General features: G+C 29.5%; 1 long non-coding RNA gene across 1 annotated transcript; it reads left to right on the top strand.

Annotated features, from left to right (window-relative positions):
• The first annotated feature begins 2,374 nt into the window (after window positions 1–2,374).
• On the top strand, window positions 2,375–11,100 carry LOC132931157 (uncharacterized). Its single transcript, XR_009662352.1, has 2 exons — window positions 2,375–2,795; window positions 10,802–11,100. It is a non-coding gene; the product is annotated as an uncharacterized LOC132931157 (long non-coding RNA).
• The last annotated feature ends 2,275 nt before the right edge of the window (window positions 11,101–13,375 follow it).

Here is a 13,375-nt window from a genome sequence, read left to right as displayed (position 1 = left end):
ACTCATTAAATTATATAGGCGATATTCGCCACTATTTTGTGTTCGCTCGAATCATCACATTAATTTGTTTTACTTATTATATTGTGTACGCGAATCGCCACAAAAACTGTATAATTTTGTATGGGCGCTAATGGCCCTATTTTTTTTATATATATTATCGATAATTATTTGTGTATTGTGTGTATCAATTTGTATTATAAGTATTATTATTGCTAGGTAGCAGCTATAATGTGCACCGACAATCTGTGCCGTTTTTATATAATTATATAATTATACCTTATTACACACATATTTTATTCTGTTAGGTCATAAGAGCCGTGTATTTATTATATTTACTATTTATACTTTTCTGAATGTAATTTCTTTATATACTTGCACTTGTAATTATTACGTATTATTATTATTATTACTATACTGGTTGTGCCAAACCGGCATTTTAGTCGGACTATTTATTTTACATAATATATTTTACTTGTTAGGCCAAAAGGGCCGTAACCTATTTATTGTATTGCACTATATTATTTAATAATTATTACTATATACCTACATTTGAGTTATCTTTTTTTATACGAGTTAACTATTGGCTATTTGTTCAATAGTATAAGTCTACACTCACCACCCATACATTAACACTCACATGCAGGATTTGCTCGGCAACCCTGTTCACTTCCTGTTGAGTGCTATATACGAGTATACATAAATACACACAAACTCATATCGGTCGGCGTGTATTTTATTAATGGTGCGTGCCGAGTACAATGCATAACCCAGCGCCCTGCCTATTTGCCGTTCCTGGCCCATCGTGTTTTTTTTTAGTAGGTACCCGAACGTTTTCATCGGTCACATTTATTATTGTGAGCATAAGAGGTATGGTAAAATTCACCGAAACACGTGTGTGGCTGTACCTTACTCAGCGGTCTCTTTCTGTTTAAGATCGAAAGAGAAATCGTCGCCTGATGTGTACAACACAATTGACACATATTATAATATAGTACATTAATGTATTTTATATTAGTATATTACATACAATGATGGTCGAAAATATTCTTTACAAACAGCTAGTGTATCGAGTATATACCTACCCAGCATGCATCCGGAATCCGAATTGAATGTTATAAACTGTATACATTTTTGTACGCCGAACGTGCGCAACAACGAGTACGCATTATTATGGTCCATTTGACCATATTTATATATATTACATATAATGAAATAAATAAGTCTTTTAGATAAGTCTAACAAAATTATTTAACAAAAAGTACAATTTATTTCAATATCTTAATAGATATTGATATTGTATTTTGTATCATTGCTTAGTTATTGTTAGCACTTAATAATACCGCATTATACGCACGTACAAGCATGTACATGAATACATGGTATATACCTAATTTATAAAGTTCATTTTATTATATATATCATAAAGGTACGATTTTATTACTGTAGTTACTGGATCACTTTTTCATTCGGGATACCTGCCTTATATACCTACTTAATATAGTTTATTGGCTGCTCTAGTTGTATATTAATTATCGACGATGACTTATCAACTCATCGGAAAAAGCGTTTATGATGGATTATATTTAAACTATCGTATATAAATAGAGATTATGGATATATATTATGTATTATCAGTGCAAGTCAGATGTACTGCGTGCTTTTATTTATGTGTTTAAAAGGGATGACACTACATTTGTAATTTAAATTAAAAAATAATAATAACAAAATAGGAACGGGAGCACAACGCTTACACAAGTATTATAACGAACTCATTTTTCCATTTTTATCTAATCCACTGCAGTGACTTACTCAATAACGAGATATACTGAACACCCAAACTTTATATAACTGATCGGTCTGATCAATATTACTATCTTGTTCGCTTCATATTTTTTATCTTTTCTGGTTTTTGTGTTAAAGATCATATTGGTTTATTTTTAAATTTACATAAGATTCTTTGAATTATTTTTGTATTTTAATTGTATATTATATTATTGTACAAAATATTAAATACGTTTTAGAAATGAATAATCTACAAGGTCAAATGCGACACCGTATGCACATAAATTGTATGTGTATCTATTACTGAGGGTAGCTAAGAGTGTTTGTAATATATCTGCCATATCGCACATGTGATGGATCCGACGATATACAGGATGATTCGTGGGTTGCCATTTGAAAAGCAAAAGTCGATAGTGGTTTCACTATTAACTAAAAAAAATGTAAAAAAAATAAAAATATCATAAGTACAGTTGGAGAAAGGCATGAAAAAAATATATATTTTGAAAAAAAAATGTTAAAAAGTCAATACTTTTCGAAATAATATGAGTGTTTAATGATAAAAGAATCACCCCGTATAGTAGTACAGGTAGTTTTAAATTTTATACCTACGACATAAACGTATATACAACTGAGGTACATGATGTATATTTATATACTTACACGCTATGTACACTCACGTCAATAACACAATAGCACCACACCCGAGCCACGACGATCCCTTCTCTTGGGTCCTCTGCAGGTATATGCCTATAATATAGTATAATAGAATCTCTTTTGTTGCAGGCGACACTGTGTTCTGCGATCAGCCACCGTCGGCATTTTTCTTCGCTGTCTTGTAAACCAGTCGAACTGTCGAATCGATTTCTACAATCATTTGAGTTTTGAACACGATTCAACGTCGACGTACATTCCGATACAGCCTACAGTGTGGTCAGTGTTCTGTTCGCTACGCCATTTGCACGTGTTGTCAACAGTCTTCGTCGCAGTTTTCAACGTTTCGAAGGTCCATACAAGTAAATATGATTTTGTTTAATAATTATAGATTAATTATGTATGTTATAAATTCTAAAACGCGTGTAGTTAAGGTATATTATATAGCAGCGGTTCCCAAACTATCACGGTTCGCGCATTCCTAAAAATAAAAATAAATTATCGCGCCTCCTACAAATAAATAATTAACGATTTCATATTATTTAGTATAACAAAAATTATTTAAAAAAAAAAACGATGACTTAATATATAATAATCAATGCTATGTGAACAATGGGTTTGTTTCCCGTTTATTATAAGGGGCCGTTACACCAGCATTTGTTTTTTATGTCTATCTCCCACATAATATAGGAACAAAGATACTCCGTATTTCCACGATTATGACTCTCTGGTTCAGTTTAGCGCAAAAGCATCTATTATGTATTTAAAAAAAAAGAGTATTTCCTGTTCTCATAATGCTTCAAAATTAGTATAGCTCTGGTATGCACAAACAAAATTCGACCTTTTCCTTGTTCCGTGGCCTATATAAATCGGGCACCGTTCGAGCAGTACGTCAGCTATTGTTTGGTGTGTTGCGTTTGCTTTTTTCGTCACATCTGAATTAAATATTTGCGTTAATGCATATTTATAAATTATTTCATTGCCGTATTTATGCGATAACAGTCGCTCGTAGGAATACATTATTCGTAAGTGTTCAAGTATGTTTCCCAAACAGAACGTATATTCGTAAAAACCCATTTCCCTGTGCGCCATCGTCATTTTCGACACGCACATAGTTACGGCGGGTTACGTTCCGCAGAAAGACGAGTCGTTCGTACGTCGGATCTAGCGCGCAGATGGCACAGTTCCAGTGACTCGTCAGAGTTCCGCGTTACGGCTGTATCATTCTTGTTTGAGCTTCCCGTTTCGTGTGCCGCTATAATGGTCTGACAACGCGTGCGATTCGATTCAGATCCGATTATTCGGTGGCTGTGACGTCGTTGAATGACATACGAATCTGTTCGAAACATTGTACCTACACATTACAAAAACGTTAATAATTGTGTTTGAGTGTTTGTAACGTATAATAATTGTCTATTATACAAGATTGAAATAGTCCAAAGTATTATTCTGTATTATTCGCATAAGAAAAATTACACAGACAACCCACTCCACTCATCTCTGCTCTAGGATAGCCGCCACTGGAAACAAAAAATAAATTTTTGCCCCCCACTAATTTAATTTTAGTTCGGTGCCATTGAGGATACATATTTTAATTGTAAATACCTACTACACATCGAACCTGCCTTGTCGTTGTCATCTACAATACATTATACACTTTAATATACAACATGCAAACATTGAGTGTGTTTGTGTGTGTGTGATTACTCTAATGTGTTTTTAATAAAATTAATTTCTCTGTTTTTTTGTAATCGGCTAGAGACCATTAACATCCAACACCTTAACAGCTAGCTACATATTATAGTTCCGGATAAAAGTATAATTCAATAAATTTAATAGATCAGTGTGGTCTGAGTGTTGAGTATAAATAATTACTTGCGATAAGTATGAAATGGGCTCGTGTAACGTACTATACAAATACCCATGTATAAATAAATATTTTCTACTAATCCGAAAATTATAAAATAAAAAATGTTATCCTTTTACCACCCAACCCAACGCATAATTACGATACTGGTTAGTTTTAATGTGTAGTATAGTCTTATGGAACATGTAGTAAATTGTTTTTTTAAATCTGTATCAAACCTATCTATCTGTAATTTTCATTTTTTTAATCCGTGTAATAAAAATTCTTAAAAAATAAAAAATAGAAATATGTTTAATTTATAATATCAATTAGCAATATGTCATGTTATTAGTTATAGGTTTTTTTATTTTAAGTATAGTATACTCATTATCTGTATTATATTATTTTTAAATTGGACACTCGGATGACACGTATAGTAATAGTATATCATTAATTGAAATACGTAATGTAATCTGTTGACATTTTAGACTGATGTACTGCATAGATATTAAGATGAATTAAATATTGCACTTCCAAAGGTGGGTGGCTAAAGCATCTTAACGCAATAACGCGCCTTTCCTTAAATCCGTGACTGAAAATAGTTAAGTTTTAGGTACACGGTACACTATAAAATTATATTAAATATACGTTCTATATACAAGTCAATAATCGATAGTTGAATAATAATAATGTAATTACATAAAATAATTTTATTTAATAAATATTTGAAAATATTACTCGTCTACGAAATGAGACGGCGGCAAGAATAAATTGGGAGTACAAACGGGATTGGGACAATTGCGTTCTCTCACTCTTACTCTCTCACACACTCACTCAATCACTCTCTCTGTCTATCGTTTTCTCTATCTTTCTCTAACCCATACGCATTTTCGTTTTTTTTGTCCGAGCGAGCGCAGCGAGCTAGTGGCGATGTCGGCATCACTGTAATAACTTTTTATTTCACATTGGTGTCACTGCTGGTTCACTAATAATTGTGGCATCAGAATCTGAATATCAGACACGGACTAAGATGGACTGGACACGAGATGAATATTGTGGTTACAAAATGTATTACAACAGGCGGAGTTCGGGGGGATATTTTCCTTTTAGCATTATTAGCGCCGTCTTAATGGATACTTATGGAACTAGATCACATTATTACAAATTTAGTTCCAAAAATATCCACCAAGACGGCGTTAGTAATGCTAAAAGGAAAATATCCCCCTGAACACCGCCTGTTGAACTACATTTCCCACACCCTCCAACCATGTCGTGTCCAGTCCTGTATATCTTAGTCCGTGATATCAGATGTGTTATCATTGACGACGGTAGCTCCCAACTCTTTGCTCTTCGGACCTTCGTTAGTCGGCCGTTCAGTATTCACTAGTCACGAGGTACCTACTCTCTAGTATTTAGTTCTCGCTGAACACGCATTCTTGACGGTAACCTTTAATCGTTGCTTACTGATTGCACTCGCAAGAATTTTAAGGTATGTTGAATTTTGTTTATCTAATTAAATTGTATTGTCTATCATTTTTTAAACAACCACCCATGTATGCGGAATAATTTTTCGAACTATTAAAATTCATAATCAATATAATTTTAATAAATTGACAAAAAAAAAAATTTCAAATACAAATACAATTCAAACGTAATTTTAGACATAATTTTACTGTTAATGAGTTCCGCTTAATGTGATCACATTGGTTAAGATAATTTTGATTCTATTAACCGATTGATTCCATAAAACATTTTTTTTTTTTATGAGTATATTTATATGTATATGTTTAAAATTTTAAAATTAAATTAAAATAAAACACATTCAAAATAAAGTGAAGAAACTATCTATTTTTGATTGTACTTGAGAATCTACTAATATCATTTTCATATTAGCCTGAAATTAAAATCTCTATTCAATTAATATAATATATTCATGATTTATAATTACCAATTTAAAATTAAATAAATAATAATTTATGTACATTGTACCTATAACTTTTGGAACAACTGAAAAGTAACATTTTTGCCATATTTTTGAATAGATCTTTTTAACTTTTTCAAAACAATTCTTGTTTCTTTTTAGTGAAAGTTTAAAATACCAATAAAACCATAAGAATGTTCTTAAAAATGATTCAATTATCCGGTACTTGGTGATTCTAATAAAAGTTTAATTTAACATTAATAACATAAGATCTGGTTTGGGATTTTCAAATATTATTCCAATAAACTGTTAATTCTATAAACCAGTGATCGCATTAAATGGAATTCACTGTATATAATCAGTTAATATATAATGATAAAGATAAATATAATATATGATATGTATAAAAATTACTTCATAATATATATAGTATTAATTTTCTTATTTTCTTAATTTCTTTCAAATACATTGATGTATTGATAATATATTATATTAAAAAAACTTTGTATTTAAGAATTAATGGTATTTTTAGTTTGTTGTTCTATTCTGCTTTTAGCACCAGTCATATATTTTCAAATAGATAATATGATTTCCTTGGTTGTTGTTTCGATTTTCTTACAGCATATGTAAAAAGTATATAAACAATTCATTAATGATTTTATCTATTGGAATAAAAATAAACATATCATGTCATGAATATAAATTTATATTAATAAGTTATAAATAATAAAAATAAACAAGTAATTAACAAGTTATGAATTCTCAAAAACTATAAACTAACATAAAAAATTCAGAAGGTTAATAGATTAATTACCGAAAATAGTTTTATTAATGGATTACTGTATGAAAATTGTCTTTGCTCTCAAACCATAAGAGATGTATTTAGAAATTTGTCATGGGGTTCTTCACACTCCCCAATTACTTTTTATTAAATAAATATACCATATTTATAAGTCCATGTATATATTTTGAGTTTTTAATTATTAATTATTTATTTAATTTATATCATAAACTTAATTATAATAGTAAAACCATGATTAACTAACTAGATATATAAGCAGTTCACTAGTAAACTATAGAACTGTTGACATACCTAGTTATTTATTCATAATTACACAAATTATATATTAAAATTATATTTAAGTGTTATGAAAATAACACATGAGAACTTATAGACTGTTAACTATTTATTGTAATTAAAATTGAGAGATTTCAAATCAAAATCTAATTGCCTAGGACTTAGCGCCATTACATTAATAATTTTATCCATATCGAAAGGTGTGTCCTTAAGAATAGACTTCAATGCCAGTCCATTTAACCTATCCTATACCCAAATCAGATTTAAAATATAGTTAGGTTATAACTTTTATATTAAATATTTTCTAATTTCATTGTTTCATTCATAGTTATCTAAGATAACTTTTCAATCTTTTTATGATAGAAAAAAAGATCTTATTGGAGTAGCTGTAGATGATGACATTGTACAAAATATTTAAAAAATGTATATTTGAAAAATATGTCTTCAACAGCTCATAAGTGCTTTAATCCAATTTTGGTATTAACATTTCCATTGCTTGAAAGTTAATTTCAAAATTTTAAATTCTACAAAATAATTAGCCCTTTGAACTGGTTGTAAATAAAATTCAACTAATTTGTCAAATGCCAATCTTTCTTAATCAGTTTAAGTTGAGAATTAAATTTTTTATTCAAACTTTATCAATGATATTTATCATGAAATTTTTTTACTATTATTATGTTTATAAAATGACTTAATTATCCTATATTTTTTTTATCCAAGGTTAAGTAAATAATGAGTAATTTAATAATAAAACATTAAAAATTCATTAGATATACCAATTATTTTGGCTATATTAATATTTCTAAAAAGACCAAGCTTTTGTGATAATTTTTACAATGATGAGTTCAGTTATAATTTTCATTCTACAATATTTATATCGATAGACAGTCCTAATGTGCACAGACCATTATTTTACTAAAACAATTATAAATAATCAATTCATATTGTTGATTATGTATTTACGGACCAAGCATAATGACTAATAAATATTATCATTTATCAATAATAGTTTGATACCTATATTAAATTTTAATTAAGACCTATATTATAATACATAATAATATATTTTATTTTAAATAATTTAAATTTAATACTTGATTGTTTTTAAATGTTAGTAATGTATTTAGTTTTAACATGTTTAAAACAATTAAATTGTGTTCTAATTTTATTTTAATTATTTTAGTTTGTAAAGCAGTATGGATAACCTACGTTTTCTTCATACACAATTTTATTTAAGTGATCAAGTCATAAACGATTATATGAATTTAATCAATGAACGTAATTTAAACGTTTATTGCTTTGACTCATATTTTTTTGTAAGCCTCTGTTCAAGAGGATATGATGGTGTTAAACGTATTGTAGAAAAACGAGAATTTGATTTATTTTCAAAAAAAAAACTTTTATTTCCTATTTATTTAAAAAGTCACTGGACCTTGGTCTGTGTAAACCTTGAATCCAAAGAAGTTCAATATTATGACTCCAAGGTCGTAATATTGCAAGTCAAGAGACTATATTCAAATTTTTAAATAACGCACTGGCGTTACTTGTCATGACTTGAACTTTAGTCATGAACTCATAATTCATATAGCTTACATTATATAAATTTTTAACGAACTCCACGTCTCCACATACAAATAAATATTTAGCGGGTCTGTAATAACCTAAATATTGTCACAAATTAGTGGGCACATACTTTATAAATTATAAATAAGCAATTATAGCTAATAGATACACACAATTATAAAGTTTGTGATATTTCTACTTTCTACATAGAAACTTCGTACCTATGAATGATTGTGCAAACATTTAAAGAAGACTCATAATTTATTAAATTGTAAGCGTTTTTTTCAAACGATTTAAAATCAAGAATATCATTTTTTAGTTGCTTTGTTAGTGTTTTTATGTTTATGTGAGTTGTAATTTTGTATAATTAAATAAGTAAAAACCACAAAAATTTTTTTTTTCCATTTTTCCATTTATTCGGACTTTTAAAGCCATGCATAAATTATTATCGTTTATTGTTTAGAATGATGCGTAGTTTCTCAATGCTCTTTTACTTGAACTAAAGTGTTTTGCTGCAATAATAGGTAATTCATGTAACGTTGCCAATGATGTGGTAGCATAGGCGTGCGCAGATCTAAATTTCGGGGGGTGCCTACAATTTTTTCGGGCCCTCTTAACAAACATATACATATTTTAATAAATTATAATGCACGAATAAACATTACTTACATTATATCACATATCAAATCAATCAATGGTATTACTAGTACCAACTACCAAGTAATATAATATTTCATTAGATATATTTGGATCTAAAATCTATTTTTAAGATAATTGAAATATTTATTTATTATTTTTACTTTTGTAGTCAATAACATCTAGCTGTTATAATCATAATAAGTTTTAAATTTTATCACGCAAATTTAAAATATTTTATGTTGTATTAATTTTTTTATCCCGAAAGATAATATTTTTTTTTACGACATATCTTAGAAAAATTACCATTTTTATTCTAGTAACATTAGTTAAAATATGGATTCATATAATATATGCTATAGGACTTAAATTTTAGGGCCCCAATTACATTTCGGGGGGTGCCCAGGCACACCCGGAACCCCCCGTGCACACGCCTATGTGTGGTAGACTTAATTGTCCATCAAACATTATAAACGCATCATTTAAGAATATAAAAATTCATTAGTTGTGTATATTGTACAAAAGGTTACTAAACAAATTAATAATAAATAAACATTAGCAAAGTAATATTTGGATTTGTTCTCAGACATTTTTTTTAGATTTGTTTAGCAATTTAATATTAAATGATATAAATTGAAAATGACTAAAAAAATTAAAAAAAAACACTTCTTAATATAGAAATTGAGGAGTTACCATTTCATTTCCCCCAGAAAATACCAATTAGGTACGACCTTATATATATATATATTACATATAAATGGTTATTCATGATTGTTTATGGATATTATTAATTATTATAGTAAGGGAACTTGCAATATTATTCTATTTATCTAAAAAAATCATAATAATGGTATAGAACAACATGCTCTTTAACATGCAACCTGCGGCTCTTTGGATAATTATCAATCGAGATCCGTAAAATATAAATTATATTATTCCTGCGTTATTATAGTGACAAATAAAGTTTTTTTATATTTTCTAAATTTAAGACGTATTATTATGTTTTTATTGCCTACCATTTTCTCAATGAAGTAATAATACTATCTTTATTCTAATATATGTACTAATAAAGTAATAATTTATACACCACAATTAAAAAAAAAGGTTGTTCAATCCTGTGCGGCTCCCTGGATATCATAGTTTTGTAATTTTTGAAAAAATGGCTCTTTCCTACGAAAAGGTTCCCGACCCCTGGTATAGAACAAAATAATATTGCATTATATGGTCATAGAATTTATTTATTGTTCATCACAGAGACTTAAAATAATATTTATAAATACATTTAATATGATATAATCGTTATATTACTTGTTGTTACATATAGTTTTCGCATTCAAAATGAAGAAGTCCACGAATAATGGAGAATCTTTGTCCAATCAGCCTCAGAACAATCAGCCTCGAAACTCGCAGTCTCGACATGACATCTTTTTCGGCAGGGGCTTTATTGGTTTTAACCAACACGATCGTTTGCCGGTTATAACACGTGTGTGGAGTTTGGCATCGGAAACTAACAATCGGAAACCAACAAAATGGGATGGCAATGAGGAATAATATATTATGTCATATGTGAAGTAGTTATATTATATACTATGAACTTGTACAATATATTACTGTCACACATTATTAATTTTTATTTTTTATTCTATACATATATGTCTCTGCTATAGCTTTATGACACAATATCTACATGTGAATTGTGTGTATTATTGTCTTAATCAAAAAAGAAAAGAAAAGAATAATTATAAAGTATGTTTTTTGTAGTTTTCTTAGAGAAAACGAACTAATATTATAAAATTATATTTAAGTGGCCATATAAGTAGAATTCTTCACAAAAAAGAATACCAAACAGGTACGCATAATAATTACACAGTATTATAAAAATATATGCGATTGTGATGTATCTCCGACTGACCAATATTTAATTGTTATTTGTTGATACAACTATTTTTATTTTTAACGTGCATAACATAAATATTTAATAAATTTAATAAATGTATAAATATGTATAAAAATAAGTCATTATCTTTAAATTTCTAAATGATTTCAGACAGTGGCGTATTTTCAATAATTTCTTGGGTGTTAAATATTTTAAAAATCATATGATAAAGCTTATTTGTTTAATTTTACTTATAAATTAGGAATAAAGAAATAAAATGAATATAATATAAACAATATTAATTTATAATATTGAAAAAATGTTGCCGTGCCGTTACCGTATCGCCGCAACGAATTTTTGCCCGACTAATTATTTTCATAGTTTATTATAACATCGTTACGAATTCGCGATGTTATTATATGGATAAATGGATTATGCAACGCTGCAGCTTGTGCGTAATAATGAATCGCAGATAAAAATACCGGTTTCCCGTATAAACTGTAGGTTTAATAATATTAATTATACTTTAAGTATACCAATAATTAGTACGTAATTAGTTTGAATTTGTATGACCATTTTTGAAATTTTTACGCAACTCGTTCTACGAGAAAAATCCATTTTTGTGTGGGGTGGCTGGGGTAACGTTATTCGGGTTATTCCAGCCCCTCTCAACCGCTTAAACACTGTTTATAGAAACTTCAGGTATACTAATTGTACATAGTAAAATATGAGCTTAAGACGATTAGGTTAGGGACAAAATCACGTCTAGGACTTGGACTGCACACCCTAAAACAGCGGCGGCGGCTCGAAACTCGACGGATTACGGCGACATACATATATGCATTGATTATAAATACTAGTAAGTACCTATTCATAATTAATGGTATAAGATTGTCGTCGGACCACACGAATATACACGACGACGACGACGGACCTGGGGCACTCTTAAACCACGCGATTTGTACGACTTGTCGTTGGCGAGACAATAACGTGTCGTTCGAACGGTCTGTCGAACTAACAAAACAGCGATCACACTGTGCTATCACGAATGACGCGAAAAACGGTGAACCAAACGAAATCGTTCGTCGAGTCGCGACACTGGCACTCGAAACGGTCGTGTAAAAATGGCGAACATACGCTGTGTAGCCGGGCGTCGCCCGGTTAACGCACAAACGCGCAAAATATGCATGGGACAAAACCGCACACAGATTTTAAAATACTGGATATCCATTGCCGCACATTTATATTTGGACGATTATCGTCACTTATCGACAATTATCTATAACGACATTATTAAACTTTATCTGTAAAAGATTGTATTCACAGTGTACAAATTGGTTTACATTTTAAACCAATATAGGTATCTATAATAACATTTATGTTTAAATTATTACTAATACTACTACAAATTATGACTAAAAATTATTTTTAACTAATTCTATGTAAAATTTTTATATTTAATAAATTTATGTGGTATCGTACCATTTGTTGTATGCGGAATTAGGCTATACCTTTTTATAAATCTGTGCGGTATCGTACTATTTTTGTGTGCGGTGTTGGGTTATACACTTTGTGCGGTATTGGGTTATGTTTGTGCGGTAATGGAAAGCGCCGGTGTAGCCGTGCGGCGAGGAAGGATGCGCGGAAAGGCTCCGCGAAGTCCGAACACTCCGAACGCCGAAAAAAAAGAGAACAACGACGAACAACTACCGGTCAGTGATGGTGTCGGCTGCAACGAAGCGGCGGCATTGACAACTTCGCGAACTTTCGTCTTACAGTCGCACCACTTTAGTGGGACCGGTTGTCCAGGTGGCGGGAAACATATCCGCGTTCAAACAAATTATAATATATAATTTTAATAAAAAAAAATATTTATTAATATTTTTGTATTACGTAAAAGTATTATTATAATAAAAATAATTATAAAAATTATAATATATTATTATATTATAATAATTGTTTTAGTATTAAAATTACAATTTTTGTATTTTTATGTACAATTTCAACACTGGACAGTTTGCT

Source organism: Rhopalosiphum padi, unplaced genomic scaffold (genome assembly GCF_020882245.1).
Source record: "Rhopalosiphum padi isolate XX-2018 unplaced genomic scaffold, ASM2088224v1 scaffold1, whole genome shotgun sequence".
NCBI classification, from domain to species: Eukaryota; Metazoa; Arthropoda; class Insecta; order Hemiptera; family Aphididae; genus Rhopalosiphum; species Rhopalosiphum padi.
Note: the sequence above shows the minus strand (reverse complement) of the source record. Positions and strands in the feature narration are given on the sequence as shown.